General features: G+C 36.2%; 1 protein-coding gene and 1 non-coding gene across 3 annotated transcripts in view; both read left to right on the top strand.

The window, feature by feature from the left end:
• GRM7 (glutamate metabotropic receptor 7) overlaps positions 1-22,945 on the top strand; it is an 853,913-nt gene that overhangs the window by 461,800 nt on the left and 369,168 nt on the right. The window lies entirely within an intron of this gene.
• LOC114502185 lies at positions 7,544-7,676 on the top strand. The gene has a single exon (XR_003685036.1). It is a non-coding gene; the product is annotated as a small nucleolar RNA SNORA41 (small nucleolar RNA).

The following is a 22,945-nucleotide window of genomic DNA, read 5'->3' as shown; positions in this document are numbered from 1 at the left end:
ATTAAACTCACATCCAGTTCCAGAGCTTCTGCTTTGAGTTGGATATGACTCTAAATAATATATGGGAAACTTAGAAGTCCTACAACAACCTATGAAAGATAAGTGATATTTTGCAGAGAATGTGCCTTTGAGAGGCTATGATTTTGGTCAAGCCTATTAGCTACCAGATGTAGCAGAAGCAGGGACTCCTGTGAGACACACTATCATTTAAGTTAAGGTGTTAAGAGACAAAATATCATGCTCTGGGGGAAATGGTACGTTTTTTCCTACTGTAGATAACTCACCAGTTGCTGTGAGACAGTAGGGTAAATTGTACATACAGTCAGAAATCCCAGAAGCTCTGTAGTTTGAATGTAGAGTTATTGGCCCCGGATTCCATATCCAGGGACTTTTTCTGTGCCACAGAGCAAGGCTCCTTGTGCCTATTCTGTGCCTTGTAATTGATGTATGGTGTTAGAGGAGTCTCTTATTTCACTGAGCCCAGTTTCTCCATATGTTAAAAAAAGCACAGAGGTAGCTCTCCAAGGGCTCCACTAGCTCTGGCATTCAAGAATTAGGAAAGAGACCAGGCTGGGCAGTTCAGTTAGTTGGAGCATCATGCTGTACACCAAAAGGTTATGGTTTTAATTCCCAGGGCACATACTTAGGTTATGGGTTCCATCCCCACGTTCGGTGCACATCGGAGGCAACTGATTGATGGCGCTCTCTCTCTCTCTCTCTCTCTCTTTCTCCCTCCCTCTCCCCCCCTTCCTCCTCCTCACCTTCCTCCCTATCTAAAATCAATAAAAACATATCTTTGGGTGATGATTAAAGAAAAAAATAGGAAAGAATCAAGGACTTAAATGTTGGGAATATTTTGTCAAGGTTTCCATGCAGTAAAACACTGATAAGTAGTCCAACACAAAGCAGTCCCACTGAGTGTGTTTGGAAAAGGATGTTGAAATGTAAAGCAGGTGATGGTGACTTATATTGTGTGGTAGCAGAGGAATGGCGAAAAGAGGCCAGATTAGGTTTATTTTGAAGGTATCCAGTAGGAATTTTCTTTTTGTCTATAATGGACTTTCAAATCCATGTGACACTAAGTAAAGTAACAGTGACACTATGACACAGTAAAAGTGAAGGTCAACCCCAAGTCCCATGTGTTACTATTATCCCTGCTTTGGGTTTGTACAAACATTTGTAGCTTATATAGGTCCCTCCCACTCATTGTATAATGTGGTCCTCCCAATGATATTTCTGTGGAGAAAGGAGGAAATGGGGGATAGATTTAGAATTCATCTAATTTATAGGGAAAAAAAGAGAAGTAAGTTCACATATGTTTTATAGTGAAGGTTGGACTTGTATTGCAGCCTCCTGTTTCCATTCAGTTTCTTGGAACAGAAGGAACTAATCTGTGGTCACAAATAATCTATTTTGTGCCAGGCAACAATTTTCACTGTATCGAATAATCTTTCCAAGTAGTATAAGTAAGCTTTAAAATTGTGGCTTTATGTCTTTGTCTAATTCCCCTTTGAGTCATGTACAAATCGATATCAGAGTCAATAACAACAAAGTCTTGAAATCTTTCCCTTCAACTAAGAACACATTTCTTTCACATGAATCTTCAGATGTGGTAAGCAGCTATGAGTGGTACTTAGATAATCCAAAAAGCATCTCATGGCTATGTGAAGAACATGTGCCTTTGAATTTTACCATCATGGATGCTTTCTGAAAATATCTGTGTTTTGGGGGATCATTGATCCATGAATCTTAAAACTAGCAAACCCTCTCCATTTAAGATATGGTTGCATTGTACAAATGGTGGTTGGTCATTGTCCCCTGAACAAAACTATGAAATTGGGCATAAAAAGCAGGAAATTCTCGCTGTTTGATTTCATGACTGTAGAAATAAAGGTTGGCCTACATTTCCAGGCCACAAAAAAAAACTTCTAATGACATCATCATCTCACAATATTACCTTTTCACATCTCTTTCAGAAAAATAAAAAATTGAGCATTGGCTGGGTGGCTCAGTTGTTTGGAGTGTCATCTTATACACCAAAAAGTTGCACGTTGAATTCCCAATCAGGGCACATACTAATGTTGCAGGTTTGGTTCCCTGTTCAGGGCATGTACAGCAGGCAACAGATCAATGTTTCTCTCTCACATCAATGGTGCTTTTCTCTCCATCTCCGTCTCTATCTCTATCTTTGTCTCTACCTCTCTCCCTCTTTCACTCCCCTTCCTCCCTTCTTTGCTCTCTCCCTTTCTTCCTTTCTAAAATCAATAAAAACACATCCTTTGGTGAGGATTTAAAAATAATTAAAAATCTTCAAGCCACAGAAAATTTTACTTGGCAATAATTGGATAATACAAACTGTATTATAAAAGTTCTATCTCAAACATGGACTGTGAATGGATATGGTTAAATATTTAGAATCTCTCTGCAGAAAAGCTCTGGAGAAATCCATTCCCTCTTGTATGAATTACTAAAGTAACAGTGGCAGCTCAGAGGCCACTTGGGTAGCAAGTAGATATAACAGGCTGGAAAATAATCAAAAGGACAAAGATCAAGGCAGTTAGTGGGTGACAACATGTATGCTCTATTTCTAGATTGCTACCTTTTTACTTTCTCAAGCAGGCTTAAGTGATACTAGGAATGCATCGTTTCAGTAAGCACAAAGTATATAATTGGCCACAGAGACTGTTTTCAGCTGAAATGGGCATTTCATATAAACACAGTGTCTTAGATTTACTGGTCTCTGATACAATCTAAGATTAACACCCCTTGTTGAATTAGGAGAGTATTAGTTTCCGTCCTCTGAGCTCTGGTCCCCTTGGGGTTTTAGAATCAGCTGGAAGAATAGTTAAACAGACAGTGCTTGAAGATTAGCATGCCTGTGGTGCAGGTTCCATATTTTAAAGGAATTGACTTAAAAGACAAATGGGCTACTTCATAGTGAGGAGCAAAGCTACTCATTCCTCAGTAAGGATGGAAGGGATAAACTGAAGGGCTTTGCTGAGTGCTCCCTGGGTGTTGAAAGAAGTGAGAGTGGGGCTGTTTTACTTAATAACTGAGCCGTCATTGTTCAGCTCAAAGAACACATTCTACCGAGTATAAAATGACTCCGGTGGCTACTGATAGTTGTGTCCACTTGGACAGAAGGAGGGGGGATATAAGCCAGAGAATTAATACATTTTTGGCACAGAAAATCATTATCCAAAAGTCTGAATCCTTGTGAAACTGAGAAATAACTTTCCCAAAGATAATTTTGAATATTTAGGGATAAGGTGATAGGATTCAGCAATGCAAACATTCAAGTCACCTTACATGTTGAATAACTAGTCTCACAGTAAATAGGATGCTTTTTTTAAAATCTTCATTCTATTACATAACAAGCTCCTTCTGAGAAAAAATGGTGTCATTCATTGCTTTTGGATACCTTATTGTCCAGAGTCAGTACTTCCACAAATATATACATTTTCTACAAACATGTGTTATTGTGCTCTTGTATTTCTTCCTGGTTAGAAGGAGGATATCCCCAGAAGCGAGAGCCCTTGCCTTAAACCATATTATCTCACCTTTGTGTTAATCATATATGCTATTTATTTTCCTAAAGAAAGATAAAATAAATAAATATCAATGATGAGCAAGAGAATGTAGTAACTGCCCATCTCTGATCAACAGAGCCTTAAGTGAAATCAAAGTTTTGTCACAGAATGAAACCTCAGTTGTCTTCGCAAGGAGCTCAGGCAGCTCAGGAACAGGGGTTGTGTGTCTGCATGAAGCCTGACACTGTGGGGAGGGTGGATATTTGCTGCTTCCTCTGTGGGTACCTGGCACCAGCAGAATCAGCCTGCAGCTCCCATAGCTTCTGCTACAAAGAGGCACAAATACAACTAAATGCTAGAAATGAAAGAAGATCACACAAATGATGCTTCTCTTTGTTCTTAAGCATCATTAATGTTGAAACAACCTCTGGCTTGAGAAAAAGAGCTTTAGAGAAGAATCATTTACTACAAAGATATGCAATATCTCTGAGTGAAACCCCAAGGCCAGAGTCTGCTGATGCTATGGAAAATAACATTTTCTCAGATTTGAGAACACTTCTAGAGATTATATTAGGGGTGAAAATTCAATAGATCTAACTTTACACAACAATAGGAGAATATTATTTAAAGGAGATTGTGGTCTGTGCAGGGGTTGTAGAGATAAATGAAAGGTAATGGTAAAATTCAAGTCATGTCTGCTTTGTTTAACAAACAGTTATTCAATGCTTACTCTGCTTTAGGCCATTGCAAAGCATAGGCTCATAAAATATTGTCTCTCTTTTACAGGAGCTTACAATCTAGTAGCTAAAAGTAAACTTGAGTAAGCAGTGTACTGTTCATATTAACTACATCAGCCAAACTACCTTAGCCAAAATTTTTGTCTTTTTGAATAGAATTCATTCAAGGAGCACTCAGCAGGATTTATAAGTCCCAACAATAAGCTCATTATGTAATTTAGAGTGCTAATAACTATTGTTTATTATGTATTTCACATGTGTTTAATTCTTGCCTAAACCTTTTGGTTATAACCCCATACTGAAGGAACTAAAACTTAGAAAAACATTTAGAACTGGCTTAAGTTTGTATAGTCAGTTAAAAGAGGAGTTGGTATTTAAACTAAGATTGTCTAGATGTGAACCAATACTATGAACCACTAAAATATTGCCATTGTCATTGAGACAAGGCTATGCACACAAAATGTAAATTTAAAATTACAGATCATATGGACAGAAGGATCATTTAGGAATGGTAGACAACACTAGACATTGGGATTTCCTACACGTGAGTATGAGATATAAGAGAAACAGCATTCTTTTACTGTACCCCATCGTTGTGAAGTCATAGCCCCTAAATCTACTCCCTGTAGGCTCTAGATCCTACCTCCCATAGAGGCACTGGAATCAATTATTTTCTATAAGTGACATTGAGGTAACTGAGGCACTCAGAGATGATATTTTCCCTGATTCCTTGCATAGTGATTTTCAAGACAGTCTACAGGGTGGGGTAAAAGTAGGTTTACAGTTCATATGGAACATAATACAATCATCAATAAATAATAATACAAGAATAAACTCTTTGTTTTGCATGCTGAACTCTAAAGATATACCCTGTATAAATTGTATTCATTCTGGCTTCAGTTGCTTTTCTTAGGTGGGCCCTCAATATAGACCTGTAAGCTTTCCAACAAACATCAAACATGTCTAGGTCCCAGAATCTCTAATACTCCTATAGAGTGAAACATGAACCCTGCACACTGCTCATGCAGCTTCCCTAATCCAAGTCCATGGTAGAAACCAACCCAACTTGTACAATTGGCTCAAGAGATTTAATATTATTTTCTACCTCAAGAGTTTACTGATGGCAGAATCTATCCCATGCTCAAGTCTGTCCTACTATAATAGTGATTCTTGACCTTTATTTGTTCTCAAAATTACCTGCAGATAACTAAGTTAAAGCAGATTTCTAGCTCCTGACTCGAGAGGGCCTGCCAACTCAGTATGTCTGGGCTGCGGCTAGATAATTTCTAACAATTTCCCAGTTGATGCTTATGTTGCTGGACCAAGTACCACACTTTTGAGAATGATTGCTGTTTAACCAGTAATATCATGGTTAAGATTATGGGCTCCAAAGCCAGATCACCTGCTGAAATGCCAGCTCATCATTCATGAGGTCTGTGGTTTTAGACAAGTTATTAAAATTCTGGGTGACTGCAATCCCTCATAAGTAACATATGGTAATTGTCGCATCCCTCATGGGGTTATTGTGAGAATTAAGGGAATTCAAATAAGTGCTTAAAAGAGGACTGGAACTTAGTAGGTTTATTAGAATACTTTAGTGGACATTATTTATTCATTGTGATTATCGTGCATGGTAGGTACTCAGGTGCTCCGCCTCTTGGAATTAATGCTCATATCAGCAATAATGTGCCTCACATGTGACCTATTTTAGCAGCAGGAGGCACTAAGATGTAGAGGTTACATCAGTTCACATCTCTTTTGGGAAGCCATTTTTAGTTGAAATATTTATTGACAGACTATATGTTGCCAGTTGTTTAAATTTTTTCATTATCAAATTGATACATAAACAGAGGCAGTCTGTTGCACAGTTATTGATAATCAGAAAAAAAGCAAACACTTGTCCTAGGGGATAAAGATCAAAGTACTGAAACCTCTTCAGCATTAAAGGTAGGGTGCTGCTTTTTAGAAAAACTGAGGGAATTTTGAAATAATTATGTTGTTACCAGACCATGGCTTGATTTTATAACTGGCATTTCTCATGACAATGATTGAAGTCTGTCATCTGAATGACTCTGTTCTTTTCATCACTCCCTCCTATGTCCACAGTTACGCAGTTGCCATGGTATTCCTTCTGAGCCCCTTTGCTGCCAATTGCACACAGCAAGTGGGAATGTAAGATTCAGGAATTTGCTACCCTTATATAGAGACTGTAACTAAAGGGTTAACTATTTGTCTCAACCTAAAATTAGAATACTCAAATCAGGAAAGGTTTTTTTTCCCTTATATGTGATGTTATTCATATAAAATACATATGTACTTTTGGTTGCATATTTGTCAAATCATGCCTATTGAAAAAATAAGAAAAATGCATAAAATGGAGTGATGAAAAATCTAGAAAGTGTGATTGTTATAGAGAGAAGTTGATCTACTAAAGAAGTGGCATTACCATTATAAACATCAAATTCTGAACTTGATCTGAACTCATTATATGAGATTATCTATAAAATAATGATAATGATTTCCACTTGTGATTTGTAGAATATTCTGACTTACTGATGATCAGCAGACCTTTTTTGCAGCCCATTTCAGGTTCAATGTCTAACATATAATAAGTAATTAAATAAATGTAGGCTATTTTTATTGAATTTATTGGGGTGATATTGGTTAATAAAATAATACATGTTTCTGTGTACAATTCTATAATACATCATCTGCATATTATATTCTTTGTTCACCACCCAAGCCAAGGCTTTTTTTATCACCATTTACTATCCCCCTTTACCTTCTTCTACCTGCCCCACCCCATTGTTCTCTGGTGATAACCATATTGTTGTATGTCTATGACTTTTGTTTTTTGCTTTATCCCTTTATTTTTTCACCCAGTCCTCCAAACCCTTCCCATGGACAGCTGTCAGTCTGTTTTCTGTATATGTGAATATGTTTCTTATGGGGGAGACTTATTCTCATCTAGCAGAGTTCTCCAGGCTGCTGCAGATGAGAGTAAGTCTAGAAAGACATAATCCTCCTGGGGAGAAAAGGCTGACCAGTCTCACAGAGGAGAAAGGCCTCAAGCCTCTGTCTCAATGGGCTTTAATTGAGTTTAGCTTGCATAGGGATGCATATCAAAGAAAGGATCATTTACAGATATATTTCTGGGATCATTGGGGTCCTCTTGAGTCAGGGCCTGGTAGACAGGGTGATGCCAATTGGCCATAAAACCTGGGAAACAAACTCATTTTGTGCTTGGACAATTAATATTTAAATTGAGGGCATTCTTTCCACAGCTACTGGTCTGTAGCTGTTCTGATGGTGGCAGTTGTGGCATTCTTCTGTGGGAAAGGAATTGTTAAGCAGTTAAACACCTCTTTCTTAGCAAAACAGAAAGTGGGCATGTGTGTGACAGACACAGGAAAAATAAAAATTAAAAAAAAAGAAAATAAATTGAGGGCATTCTTAGCAAAGCAGGTTTCAAAGGATTTAATGCATTCTTTTTTAGGTCTGATCACTGCCTGGGAACTGCTGGTCCTAGCACAGAGCTGACCCCCCTTCATCATTGTTTCAGGCCTTAATCAGGTCAGGAAAGCAAAGCAGCCAAGAGATTAGGAGACTTTTTACAGATAGAATGAGGACTCGGGCTATGATAAAGCTGAACGGTGAGGGTCTTTTGTCCCTCCTCCATAATCCCCTAAATCCTTCCTTGATGGCCCCTTCATGACTGCACCTGTCTTAGGTTGTTCCTTCCTTGAGGAATCTTACCCATTATTGACTATCCAGCCATCCTCCAGGAGCCAAGCAGGGTGAAGTAAAGGGGGGGCCTTTTTGCCTGTCGGCGAGGTTACAGCTCCTGAAACGAGGCAGGACGGTTCCCAACAGTTTTTATTTTGTCAGTTAGTTTATTTTGGTCATTAGATTCCACATATATGTGAAATCACATGGTTTTTGTCTGTCTATGAGTGGGAACCCTCATAAACAGCTGGTGGGAATACAAACTGGTACAGCTACTGTGGAAAGCAGTAAGGAGTTACCTCAAAAAATTTAAAATGAAACTGCCTATGATCCAGCAATTCCACTTCTGGGAACATACCCAAAGAAGACCAAACCAGTAATTCAAAAAGATATATGCACCCCTACATTCATTGCAGCATTATTTTCAATAGCCAAGATTTGGAAGCAGCTCAAGTGCCCATCAGTAAATCAGTGGATACAGAAACTGTCATGCCTTGTCCAGTGGTTCATTTCATTGCTACAATGTACTATGCATCAGGGTGTTGCAGGTTTGATCCCTGGTCAGGGAATATATTTAAGTTGCAGGTTCAATCTCCATTTGGGGCATGTATGGGAGATAATAGATTGGTGATTTCTGTCTTACATCAGTATTTCTCTTTCTCTTTCTCTTTCTCTCTCCTCCACTTCCCATCTCTCTAAAAATCAATAAACATATACTCAGGTGAGGATTTTTAAAAGAAGCTGTGATACATTTACAAAATGGAATATTACTCAGCCATAAATAAAAAAAGGAAAACTTACCTTTTGAGACAGCATGGATGGACTTAGACAGTACTATGCTAAATGTCAACTATTTGATTAGAGCCTATAGCTAGCCCTATAATAGGTGAATATCCACTCTGCTTCCCAGTGCTACCCATTTTTCATTCCTGTAGTTATTGGGTGAAGTTGAGACTTGTAGAAGGCTAAGGTAAGATGTGTTCACAGAGTATCAAAAAAATAAATTCAATTTGGAAAACAATTGTTTTTAAACCATAACAATGATAATGTATTAATGTAAGGCACAGCTGCAGCTTTCAAGCAAAGTAAAAATATGTTATATTGATTAGCAATACCATTACAAAAAGTAATTATAGACTATAAAGCAAATCATACTCCTCTCCCCCAAATATATTGATCACAAATTGCAAAGTAACAAACTAATAATTAGCCACCAATCTAGCAATTTATATACCTAGCAGAACTGTGGCAAAGACTCTCATTATGTTTTATTTAAGTCATATAAAATGACCATAGGTGGGCAAAAGCATTTTTATATTATGATTTAATCATCCATTGTCTGTATGCCTAGGTGATTCCAGTACTGTAGAAACATTGATTTCAGATTTCAACAACATATCTGTCTGTAAGTGGTCTATACCATATCAACTCAGATTTGTTCCAGCATGAACTGTAGCAATTTTAATAACCCACCTCAATTTTCTGAATGATGTAGTTTGTGAATTTCAAGAGTCATAGAAGGCCTTTATGTTTCAGTCTGTATAGCAACTAGAGGACATGATTTTCTTCTTCAGAACTAGCCAAAAATTGAAATACTAAGAAAAAATCCCATGAATTTCATTGGGATGATTTGTTTGATTTCTCCAGTGGATCATTTCTCATTTCCTTGTGAGAAAATCATATTCTGTTTGGGGTGGTTGGAGAACAATTACTCCCAGGAATGTCTAGTTACAACTACAGTGGTATGGGAGAAAAAGAGGCTGTGTTTTCATTTATTTCTCCTCTGGAAATCAGTAATTATAAGATTCACATTTCCCTTAGCCTCCTTATTCTTATTCTATTATGAAGTAAGAAATAAAAGCATCTACTGGTAAAGCATCACTGATGAGCTCAGGGTAAAATATATATTTCCTTTTTAAAAATATCTTTCCCAATTCTTTGTGATTTTATCATTTAAGTTGCATCTACTTTATCTAATTGGATGTTTTCTACTAAGATGGGAATCCTAAGTGAGCTCTGGAACCAAGAAAAACTATAAGTCTAACACAAGAAATCTTAAACCTACTTGACAGCCACTAGTACCTGCTTTGGGATTTCACTCAGATCTAGTGAGATCTCATGTTATACCTAAACTCTCTAAAAGCAACCAGACAGACAAAATGATCAGGCAAGATGAGTCATGGAAGGAAAACACTGTATTAAAAATAAACAGAAAATCCACCATGGAAAAATACCCTTGAGGAAATTTTAGTGTTTTAAGCTTCCCCAAGTTTTCAGTCAATCCAGGTCACTTAGTGAAATCGATAAAATGTTATCACAGTTCCAAAAAAGCTTTCGAGTGTGTTTAGTGAGAAGGATGGCTCTGAAATTTAAATGGAGTGTTGTTGCTACTGCGCTACCACAAAATGTTTAAAAATATTTCAAGGCTACTCCTGGCAATGAGTTTAAGACAACATGCCTAGATTTCTGTCACATCTTCCATTTTTTGTGTGTATAAACAGATATTTGGTGCTTACTGCACAGCAATAGATTAATCCGAAAATGGATTCTTCTACTTTCTGGACCTTTTTGAAGTCACCTGCAATATTTGCAGATATGCCAATGAGATTTTGGGGGGGAATGAGTTATTTTAATTTGGAAAATATTCTCTCCAGTACCCCTATTTAATTTGGAGTAAACCTTCCTACCCTAAGCCTATCTAGATTGCAGTGCAGTGAGTTATTCTTTCAAGTAAGTATTGCAACCATGGCAAATTTTTGCCCTACTTGTTTGAAGATCTGCAATATCCAAACATTGTAATGTCCATTTTGTTCAAGGGCTTCTGCAAATCTACATTTAACTAAATGTGAACTGAACATAGAGGAATAAACACAACAAAACACAACCCTTCTTTATCTTTTTTTCCTATCATCACCATTTCTAGCTCTTACTGAACACTTTTCAGGCATCATTGGTGAGATATCTTAATGTGAAGCCTATTTACTACTCCTCTAACATGTAATATTGGTGAAAAGGCCTCAGAGGTCTTTGATATTGTCCTTTGGTTTTATTCTTTCCTCTCCCTTTCTTCCATCTCAATTCCACCCTTATAGCTAATATTGTAAGTTTGTAGCAAAGCATTGTGCTGACTACTTTTCACACATGCTTGGATTAATGCTTACAAAAAAAAAAAAAAAACAGTCCTGGAAGACCATTATTCTTATTTTACAGAAAAGGAAATTGAGGCTCTGATTGATCAAGTGACCTTGTCATAAGATCACTCTAATAACTAGATCTACGTGATTTGAGTGATGAAAATAGGCTTCTACATGACTCTCTGGAGTTCACATCTAATTTAAATTTCAGGCAATCAGCCTTTAAGCAGTAACTTTTATCAGTCTGGTTAATCTCTTGCTTAGGAACTTCCTTTTGTGTGTGTGTGTGTGTGTGTGTGTGTGTGTGTGGTTTTTTATTTTCCATTTGAGTTAAATTGTACTGAATCTGGTGTTCTAAGCTGTATACCAAGGACTCCATTTTATACTTTGAGCTGTAGATCCCCAATATTTGTTAATGTTAATCCTTTCCTCCAACTAGGTCAGTCTTCTTACTGACATTTCACAATCACACAAGGATCTCCATTGCCACTCTCACCTCTAATTCACTCGTTTTTTTGTCCTACAGCTAGTTCCTTGCTTGTATTTGTTCCTCCACATCCACAGTAATATCTTCTCTTCTGTACTTCCCTCAAGCCCCAGTTAAATGCTCATGTCATCTTACTCCTTATTCATTTGGTCTCTCTTTAGTTAGGGTAATGATAGCTGCTATAGCAAATAGATACCCAAATGCATAGAGTTGAAAATATTACAGAAGTACATATCCATAATAAACATATAACTTTTGTCCACACAGTGATCCTAGAATACAGACTCCACTCATCGCATGGCTCCTCCCTCCCTCAGGGAATGGCCCTTCTATATCAGCAACATCACCATCACCTGGAAACTTATTAGAGCTGAATGTTTTAAGGCTTCATCGCAGATGTACTGATTCAGAAATTGTGGAGTTAAAGATCTGTGTTTGCTAACCCTCCATGTGATTCTGATGAACACCAAAGTTGGAGAATTACTACTCACAGCCTCTTAGTTGTTTACATTCAGTCTGTGGATGTTCAGAGAATGTGGACAAGATCTACATGCTTCTTAAAGGCATGGTTCCAGAAGTGATGTACATCACTTCTGTTCATATTTTACTGGTAAGTCCTAATTAAATGGCCATGCCTCATTCAAGGGAATGCAAAATGTAGTCCCTGTAGTTCTCATCTCAATAAAATATAGGTAGACAAATGTCAGTGTGGTTCTTTAAAGAAACTGTCTTCCATAACCTGATTTTCCTAAATTATGCTTTAGAATACAACCTGACAGGTTCTTAATTATCTCAATGCCTCTGCTAGCTTAGTTCTTTACAGTGAATATTTTTATTCCTTCTTCCTCTTCATGTAGTTTGATTTTCTTCATCATTTATTTGGTTACTTCTTGTCATAAATTTCTTTCTCTTTTCATTAAGAGACTGACCATTGCAAACTTTCAGTTGCAGGTTGCTGTAACATGTCAGCTTACTTCTATTAGCATAAAATGGTCCAGCTGATGGGCTTGTCATGTAGAATTCAGGACATAATGGCTAGCTGTTCCCCAAGCACAGTATGAACATTTCTAATTTTGAACTTGTCTTCTCCACATGTGTTCTGCACTTCTATTCATTGGTACTCAAGTCCTGAAGATGTTCATGGACATGAGGGGATATTTTTTAACTTGTAAATGAAATGCAATTTCCTGTGAATCCAAGCTCTGTGTAACTTAGTAAGACAAGCCCATTACTATGACTGGACCTGGCCCCAGGGGCCCACGCCATAATATAGGGAATGACCAAGTCATTATGAAACCAAAATTATCTATTTATTATGTATTCCCCAATACAAAACAACATTCCATTTTCCATACCATGCAATTCAAAAGTGTTTATTTTTGACCTGTATATGTAACTATAAAGTGTGCAAATAAAATAATCAAATACCTGTATAATTAAATCTAATTTTATTCCACATGTTTTAATTCATATAAAGAATGATATTCATTTAGAATTATTCTTTTTCTTTTCATAAAATAATATCCAAATGTTTTTTAACCACCAAGTCCAATTTTTTCTCATCTCCAGAACTACTACTTTTTTAATCATCTTGTAGCTTTCCAGAGCATATTGTCTTGACTTCCACTTACATTGCTGGAAGTCCTTATTTAATATGTGTATGAGGCCGTAGGTGGATTGTTGGTCCTAGTACCCAATCACAAAACATAAGGACCAAGTTCTTTTGTGTTATTCAAATTTTACTTCCTCCTTTAAGTGTTCACACTGTTCCTCTGCAACATAACCATGTACTATGTTGCTTTCTAAAATGACTTAGAAAAAGGTTTGTTTAAGTTACTAATACGCACCACTTTTAGCTAATACCACCAACAGTAACTCACAGTAATAACTGTGTGTTACATTTTTTGGTTGATTTTGTTTCTTCTTTTAACGTAACTTGATAATACCTCAAGCTAGTATTATTTGAGATTGTATAGAGTCTTCCTTGATTATGTTCTAATATTTCAAACACAGTAAACCAGACAATGCTCAGTGATATGAACAATTTTATAAAATCTGAGGGGTAGGTAACCTCTGAGGTCTGTAGGTCATCAGCCTGAATTCTCATTACTGAAGACACAACCCTGTGAGACAGGCATTTGTCTTCCTATTTGTCACAATGATGCTGAAACTGAAACTTAAGTGATTTTCACAGAGCTCCCAGTTGTTGGACCAAATGTCAAGTGATGTCATGATGACTTTTATGGCTAGAAGTATGTAGGCTAGTTATGTGTAAATAATCATCAAAATGTGATAAAAATTTTACACTGCTCACTGGTTAGAGCTAAATTATTAGTCCCTAAACACTTTGTTTCTTTTTTTTCTTTTTAAATTTTTCTTTTCTATAAGAGCCAACTTTCTGCAACAGCATACAGTGTCTGCATTCATGTTTAAAGACATTTCTATCCAGGGCGTACTTTTTGAGGAACTCTCTAACATGTGATTCTTTTCATGATGCTTAACCGCAAAATTCTATCCTAAAATAATCCCTTTTTAATTATTTATTTTTTAAAAGCAATTTTTATAAGACTTTATTTAAGCCAAACTGAACAAATGGTAGGGAGCAAGATCTCAAATGTTCCCATAAATTTCAGTGGCCAATTAGATCTCCCAGGTGCCACAATATAACCAAGTTACTAATTATTTGTTTGTTTGTTTAGTCGCTTATTTCCTTATTTATTATCCATTGCCTGACCCAAACAGAGATTTGGAATTCTAATTAACCAACTCAGACTTATAAATAATAAGTGCATGTTTTTAATTAGAATATATTTTTTTATTTTGAAAATATTTTCCAAATTTCACCAGTAGCCACCTCAACCCTCTGCATTTATGTTATCCTGGATTATGAACACCAACCAACTAAAAATTGTAAGCCTGGATCTGAAGTCATTCATAACCATTCTTGCTTGTTTTGTTTTGTTTTGTTTTGTTTTCCTAACCATTTTCTGTTGCATGCTAGTATCCTCTTGATCCCTCTTGTCTGGCCATTTCCTGTGCATAATTTCATATCTGTTATTTGTACTTGGTGTCATTATTTGGTTTTCTAGTTCTCTAAATCTTTTTGGCTAAAATCCAAATATCTGCTTTATTGTGATTCCAATCACCCCCTGTAGGCTACCTTACCCTGTGTCTGGAGTCTGGGAAACCACTCAAGCACTTCTGTATTGTTCAGGGTTCTGTGGCTGCAAATAGCAAAAACTAGGGCATACTAACTTAAGAAAAATTATATTGAAATTATGTAGCTCATAAATTTGAGGAGAAAAACTACAAAAGGACAGAAAGTGGGACAGCTCATGAGATCTAGGAATTAAAGGATATTTTATCTGGGCTATACACACTTGTTGCCAAATGGGTTCTCAAAAACTTATGTTCAGGGAAGGAAAATACATTTGGATATATAATACTTATATAGAGCCTTGGTGTGCAGAATTAATTCAAGATAGAAAACTTTAGAATTGGAGGATCTCTAGGGAATATTTCTACTGATTCTAAGGGTTAAGGAGGCTCTAATAAATGTTCACACATCAGGCACATCTCAGACCAGTGTTTGACAACTGGCTTATTCAAGTCTTAAGTCTCAGCATTGATGGTGGTATCATATTACCACACTTACATACACTGTAGTGATCTGAGAGATGAAAGAGTAAACTAGAAATGGAGAATTATATCATACCATTGTATTTGAAATACCTTTTTTAAAACAGTAATTTTTGAGCCATTGATACCAGCATGGTTAAAGGGCACAGGGATGGAATTAGTGAAAGTGGAAACTGCATATTATCAGCATTCCAGAAGGGAGTGAGGAACAAAGCAATGATGATTTCAGACACATTTGAGTACAGCACAGTAGGTTCCCATCATTAAAGATATATTCTAGTTTTTAAAAGTCTATTGTCTGATATTAATGGGTTTAAATATATATGTAATTTTTGTCAAAAAATGAAATGGGACAAAATGGTCATGTTAAAAATAATTAGGTTTTGGTCATTATCTCAGCAGAATTTGAAAGTAATAATGATGTGAGATGTAAAATTCTTAAGAAACATTGGAAAAATAGTTCCTTTTTGATAGCCGATTATTTTAAATTCAGTATAATTCCTGTGTGGACTGCCTATCATGTTCTAGTCTATGCATCTGGTCTAATTAATTGACATAATGGTACCCACCATCTATCACAACTGCTCTTTAGTTGTCAAACTCATTGAAAAAACAATTGACTGTTTCCTAAGAAAGTTCTTTGTGAGTAATATGCATAATATCTCTAAAGTTATACTCCCAAGTTTATATGAAGCTAATAGGAAGATGTGTTTTTTCACATATCAGTCTGCTGCTTGCTACTTGTGTGATATCCTTCAGGTCACTTCACTCCAAGCTTCAGTTTCCTATATTTGAAAATAGGGTAGTATACAATGTATGCTACAGAGTCATTGTGATATTAAATGACAGTATATGCAAGGTTGAAAAAGCCATGTTTGCTATGTTAACATAATCCCATGACTTGTTCTGCACTTCCCCTTGAGAAGGTTATGACATCACAAGAGGTGACCAAAGAAGACAGAGATCAAGACAAATATTGAGAAATTCTACTTTATTTTCCAAATGAGCCAGTATGACCAAAGGAGCAAGGTGTGCAGCATGGTGAGCACTATTTAGTAACCAAAGTCTTGGGAAACTTTAAGAAAACTGTCCTGACTGGTGTGGCTCAGTGGATTGAGTGCTGGTCTCAGAAGTGAAGGGTTGCTGGTTTGATTCCCAGTCAGGGCACATTCCTGGGTTGCAGGCAAGGTCCCCAGTTGGGAGGATGTGAGAGGCAATCACACATTGATGTTTTCCTAATGAAAAAAGAAAAAAAGAGGAAAAGAGAACCAGCCACTCTCCATCTTTCCTCCTTGCTCATGTACTAAATTTTTCCTCATAATCCCTTCAAACCAGAACACCAACATCTCATGATAGTAACTTACAAAGTATAATATTCTCTACATGAATTTAACACAGGGTGTATGATGAATATCTCCTTCCCCCCTCTATATCCATTCTACTTTTCTTAGGAACAGCACCTCTATTTTTCATTGGGGAATTATTCCCCAAAGGAAGCCAAGAGCAGATAGTGATGTCTAACCTGCACCTCTGTATCTTCACTCTTAAACATATAATAAAATCTTACATAGTTATAATTTATACATATATTCTTTAAAACACATATATCATTTGTATATTTTTTATCATCCAACATCACTTGTCAGGGATATATTATATTTCAGAGATTTAATTTATCTTAATTCATGTAGTTCCAGCTTGTATGTTTTAATTACTGCCTATGATTCTACCAGAGTTATTTATCCATCCCATTATTGAAAGGGCACTTAGTATATTCCCATATTTTTTCTCTTAGCATTTACAAAGATGATGAACAACTATGTGTACACATGTGAGAGCTTCTCTAGAATAATGTGCACAAAAAGGGAATGATTGAGCTCACCTGGCATGAACATCTTCAACCTGATTGATGTCAAATGAACTGTCAAATGATTCATCCCATGAGCAGTCAGTGAAAGCTTGTCTTACTCTATGTTCCCACCAACACTTGAAATTATTATAGCTTTATGTTTTTACCTATGTATTACTATAATATTTTGCACTGTCCTGATTACAAATATACTTTTCATATGTTTATTTACCATTCTAATTTCCACTTCTGAGAACAAGCTGTTTATATTCTTTGTCTGTTTTTCTGTTGATGATTACCCACTTCCAACTAAAGAAAAGAGTATTCTTCAATTGTTAAAAGTTGAGTTCTACATATATTTATATGTAAATATGTAAAGCTCATGTTAATTGTGTCATTCAAATTTTATTTACCCTTAGTAGATGTCAGTTGACTTAATCTATCTCTGAGAAAGCTGTGTTAAAATGTCCCACCATTATTGTTTTTTTCTTTAATTTCTCCATGTAATCATGTAATTTCTATTAGTTTTATGGGAGAGAGAAAATATATATAGAGAGAGAATTTCCTGTTTTTCTTGATGAATTTTCCTTTTAAAGTAGTTCTCTTGTTAGCAATGGCTATCTAGATTTCTAATTGTGTCCTCTTTATTGTGATTACTTGGATTTATTTCTGCTTCCTTTTTGTATTTTAGATCCAATGATTTTTATTTACCATTTGATCTCTTTTTTCCACATTCAGAATTGAACATTTTTCAATTTATTTTGCTTCCATTTATTAGAAAGCTATACATTTTGTTTTTTCTTCTTTATCAATAATTCTGAAATTATAACATTTGCGTATGACTTAAAAATTAAACACAGTTTGGTTTATCTTTTCTCTTCTTTAATGATACTAGTTCCTCCCCCCCAAGGCTGTAATCCCCCTCATCTAGTTTCATATTCCATAGTTATATTAATTTTTATTAAATTCCAGCACTTACAAGTTCCTTAATATTTATTCTTATTGTGGCTAGTGTTAATATTTAACTATTAGCCTACATGATAACAAATTTCCTTCCTCATTGTTTCTTTTTCCATCCTACTTACTCATCTACTTCAATCTTTTTTTTTTTTCTGAAGAATACCTCGTAGCATTTATTTCAGTGAAGGCACCTGAGTAGCAATCTTCGTCTAAAATCACTCTAATTTTCCCATTCTCATAATGGACAGTTTAGTTAAGTATAGCAATATGAATTAACAGTTGACAGTTTTTGCCCCTTGTTACCTTTGATGATATTACTCTACAGTCCTGCCTCTTCTGTTGCTGGTGCTTGATTTGCTTTCAGTCATTTTTTTTTAAATTTTAAAGTAAACTGCTATTTTTTTCTGATTGCCTTTAAGGCACCCCCAGCCCCCCTTTTTTCCTCTGTAGCGTATATGTATGAATTAGTGTGTTCTTTGCAACTGAACTTTGTATTATATAAAGTCAGGTAAAACCTCAACTGTTTTCTCTTTGAATGTTGAATTTCCAGACTTCTCTCTAATTTCTTTTTCTGGAAGTTCTTCAGAATTTCTTCATTTCCATAAATTATTTTAATTTTCTCTTTTGCTTATTTCTTTTTGCCAAATTCTTAGAAGTGTCCCCAAACTGTTTTCCAGTTTATTGATTATGCTTTGTTTATATCTAATCTGATATTTAACCCTTTACTTTTTGATGCTTTGTTCAAATAAATTTCTTTTTCTATATTTGTCATTTCAAATAATCTGACTGTTCCCCTTTGGGCTGTCTGTCTTTCTGGATTCCCAGAGTATTCTGACTTTTTTTTATTATTGTATCTATACTGTGTTTTATCTTGTTAATTGTTTAAATCCATAACACAGGGTGGGGCAAAAAAAGGTTTACACTTGTAAGTATGCAAAACAGAGTTTATTCTTGTATCATTATTTATTCATTACTGTATTATTTTCCATACAAACAACTGTAAACCTACTTTTGCCCCACCCTGTATGACAGCCAGTTTCACATGGCATTGTTACTTGATTCCCTGAGAACTAATTTAGCTGTTTGCTCTTCCTATTGACTCTCACTGTATGCACATGGTTTATAATTTGTGCTTACAAACTTCTCTTTGGTAAGGACTGTTTTTTGTGTGCAGGATCGGAAGGCCTTCCCCTGTGGAAGTGTGGCTACAGAGAGAATTAATATGTAATTTTCCAGAAGACTGAGAATTTCAACAGTCTATAAAAAGTTTTTATGTTAAATTTTCAGCTTGAAAATGTCACACTTTATTAGTAGAGTGACTGTAGACTACAACCACAGTGTATGGTGCAAGTTTGAGATGTTTTTCTTTTGTTCCTTTTCTGGACTGGAGGGCACATTTATTTTGTTTTACTGTAATGGGGGAACTACCTTTTCTGAGTTCTTGATTATACTGAGGTTTCATTACCTCCTATGGATGCAAACTTGTATCTTTCATCCCTAAGAAGACTTTAACAGCTACCCCACACTTGTTATGGCCCATATCTGGATAATACCACTTTCTCTGCCTCTCCCATTTGGCTTCTATATGGAATCTGCCTTTATTTTCCTCCTTATTTTGGACACTTGGGCAGGCACTTTCACTTTACACTCTTGGTTCATTCTATGCATGTAAAAAATGGTGTTTTATGTGACCCACACTTTCTAAGTGTCTTTTATTTTTATATTTACAACCATTGGGAAGTTTGCATTTTTTTCAGTCCACGTTATCACTGGAAATAGAAGTATGGTCCTTTATTATGTCTTTACATTTTGGGGGGTAAAGAACATCCTTAATTAAGATTTATGTAATGAACTTTGGAAATGGTGTTTTCTTATTCGTTTTCAATGCTAACTCTTATTAGAAATTACCTATAATTGCTCTCCTTGTTTTTCTATAAGTGCATACTATTTAATAACACTAACCTCTCTCTAGTATTAAAAGTTCTTACAGTGTCTCAGTCCATTTGCAACATCACCTGTCACTGTTTGGAAAAGACAAGAAGATGGAGAAAGCTACATGAGATATGGCTGCATGGATTCTGAATTACATTAGCTAGAATTTCTGTTTAATACATAGTCTCATCTGATTCCCATATCATTTTTGAGTCTTTCTTCTGGAGGTAATATTAGCAAAGGTCATGGACAATTGAGATTTTCATTTAATTAAAATAAATTATAATAGGAAGTGGTCAAAGAAATTATATTGCTTGGTATGTTATAATTTTAATGTTATTTTAATTAATATTGAAATGGTCTTGGAAGTACTCTAACTTTTACTATAAATCTCCCAAATGATTCTTACAGGAATATAATAAAATTATGTTCCAAGTGGCTTATGGGTCATCTCTGCAACTACATTTCTCTGGGCTCTTTATGAGTGATTTGTAAAGGCAGAATGACACATGATTGTACTTTCTTGACACCTCACAATGAACCAAAATAAACCAAAATTTTGTTTTATTAGGGCTTTTTTTGGTAAGTTTTGTGTTATTGCTGTTGCTTTTGTTTCTTTAAGTTCTTAGAGTCTGTAAGTTGGCAACAGGTAAAATGGGACTCACATAATTGTTTTGTTAATAGTAATGGATAATTTACATTACATGATTCTTTTTCATTAAAAATTAACTCATGCCCTAGGATTGCTTCAGCATTTACTGTTGAAATAGAGGTGATCTGTTTCTTACTTTGTGTTGTGATACCCCTCTGAGAATTGCATGATTTAGTCGAGAAATCATAGGCTTTGGCAGCCAACAAGCCAGATTTGGAAGAAGTTACTTACAAATCCTCTGAGCCTTGTACTTCTAATCAGTAAATGCATGTTGATGATAATAAGCACCACAATTTGGCTGTAGTGAGGATCAGCAGGGTGGTGCACAGGACAGGGCTGCTCTTGGAGTAGCCTTATGCTGTCAGGGACTATTCTTGATTCTGAGTTTATTTCTCACATCAAATACAGCACTTAGCATGTAGTCTGGTAAAATGTGTTAAATAAAATAGTGAATGATAGTAATTGATGGGTTTTTTGGTGAAAAGGAAAGGAATTATTTATTCAAAAGTTGTACAGATGTAGAGTAATGACTTAAAATCTTCATTAAAATCCCAAAGTCTCTTAAAACACCCTCAAAAACACACAGTCCTTTCGTTCCCCCTTTGCCCAGTCTGGCCAGTCAGGGGTACCGTATCACAGGAAAAGAATATAAGTCCATGGCGCTGGTAGTCTCCTGGTTCTTCCCAGTAATCTGTGCTCAGCTGGCAGACCTCCTAAGGTTCCCAGCACCATTAGCTGTATTGTTGGGATTTCCAGTTCTCAATCCAAACCCATGTGGCACCTTCTCCTGGCCCATCAGCAAGAGTCCTTTCACCCCTTTCCTTCCTGCAATGTCTCTCCTGCATTCTTCCAAACTGCTAAGAGAGATCTCTGCATTGCTGCTACATTACTTTCTGGCTTCCTAAACTGCATGGCAAAGGGAGCCCCAAAGCTACGTGGTTCTTCTTGTCAGGGTGGCTGTGCCTGGATTTATTTATTTATTTTTATTATTTTATTGTTCAATTACAGTTGTCTGAATTTCCCCCCATAACTTTCCCCACCCCAGCCAAACCCACCTCCCTCCCTTGCTTCCACCCTCCCCTTTGGTTTTGTCCATGTGTCCTTTATAGTTGCTCCTGAAAACCCTTCCCCCCATTATCCCCTCCCACCTCCCCTATGGGTGATTGTTCTTAATTTCAATGTCTCTGGTTATATTTTGCTTGCGGTTTGTTTTTTGTTGTTGATTAGGTTCCAGTTAAAGGTGACATCATATGGTATTTGTCCCTCACCACCTGGCTTATTTCACTTAGCATAATGCTTTCCAGTTCCGTCCATGGTGTCTCAAAGGGTGGGAGCTCCTTCTTTCTCTCTGCTGTGTAGTATTCCATTGTTTAAATGTTTTTTTTTAATCTTCACTCAGAATTTACCAACCTTTTCCAATTACTTTTCACAAATTCTACTAAATGCTAACCACCTTAATCCTCACTTACTTTGACTTTTCTATCTCAGTGTTTCTCAATCTATATTGCACAGTGCAATCAGAGAGCTCTTTCTAAAGAACATACATAATTATAAGATCAATGTGTAATCAATGTCACACATTGATGTTATTTTTAAAAATTTTTTATTGTTGTTCAAGAACAACTGTCTACATTTCCCTCACAACTCCCCACTGCCCTACCCATCCCCACCTCCCAGTCCTGATCATACCCCTTTTTGGCTTTGTCCATGTATTCTTTATACATGTTCCTTGATGACTCTTCCCCTTTTACCTCTGTTATCCTCTCCTCCCTCCCCTCTGGTTACTGATAATTTGTTCTTTATTTCAGTGTCTTTGGTTATTAAAATAAAGTCCAAATTTCTTTTTTTTTAGTTTTATATTTGTTTCAGGTATATAGCACCATGGTTAGAGAATTACATAAACTCCAAATTACATACACAGCTTTAGGATTTAATATAACACAGTTCTGTTTTATATTCTAATCTCCTCTCTCACCAAAGAAGTATCTCATGCTGTGTTATCTGTTACACTGAAGTACCCAGAACCTGGTAAAGTGGCCCAAGCTATCTTCTGTTAGTTAAGGTACATGCTAAGCTGCTATGACAAAGAGACTACAGAATGAGGGAGCTTAAGCAAGATAAGTATTTATTTCTTCTACTTATCTAGACAGAGGTAAGTGGGTCAGGCCAGGTGGGATGACTCTTGGTATAGTCAATATGTATCCTCTATGTGTGGGCAGTTCTTGAGCTTAGTCAGAAGGTGGGAGGAAAGACATACAAGTCAGGGGGGCATGTTTCTTCCCAGGGTACCAATTTTCAC

This window comes from Phyllostomus discolor, chromosome 7, assembly GCF_004126475.2.
Source record: "Phyllostomus discolor isolate MPI-MPIP mPhyDis1 chromosome 7, mPhyDis1.pri.v3, whole genome shotgun sequence".
Taxonomy (NCBI): domain Eukaryota; kingdom Metazoa; phylum Chordata; class Mammalia; order Chiroptera; family Phyllostomidae; genus Phyllostomus; species Phyllostomus discolor.
The sequence above is the reverse complement of the archived record's forward strand: the minus strand, read 5'-3'. Positions and strand labels throughout refer to the sequence as shown.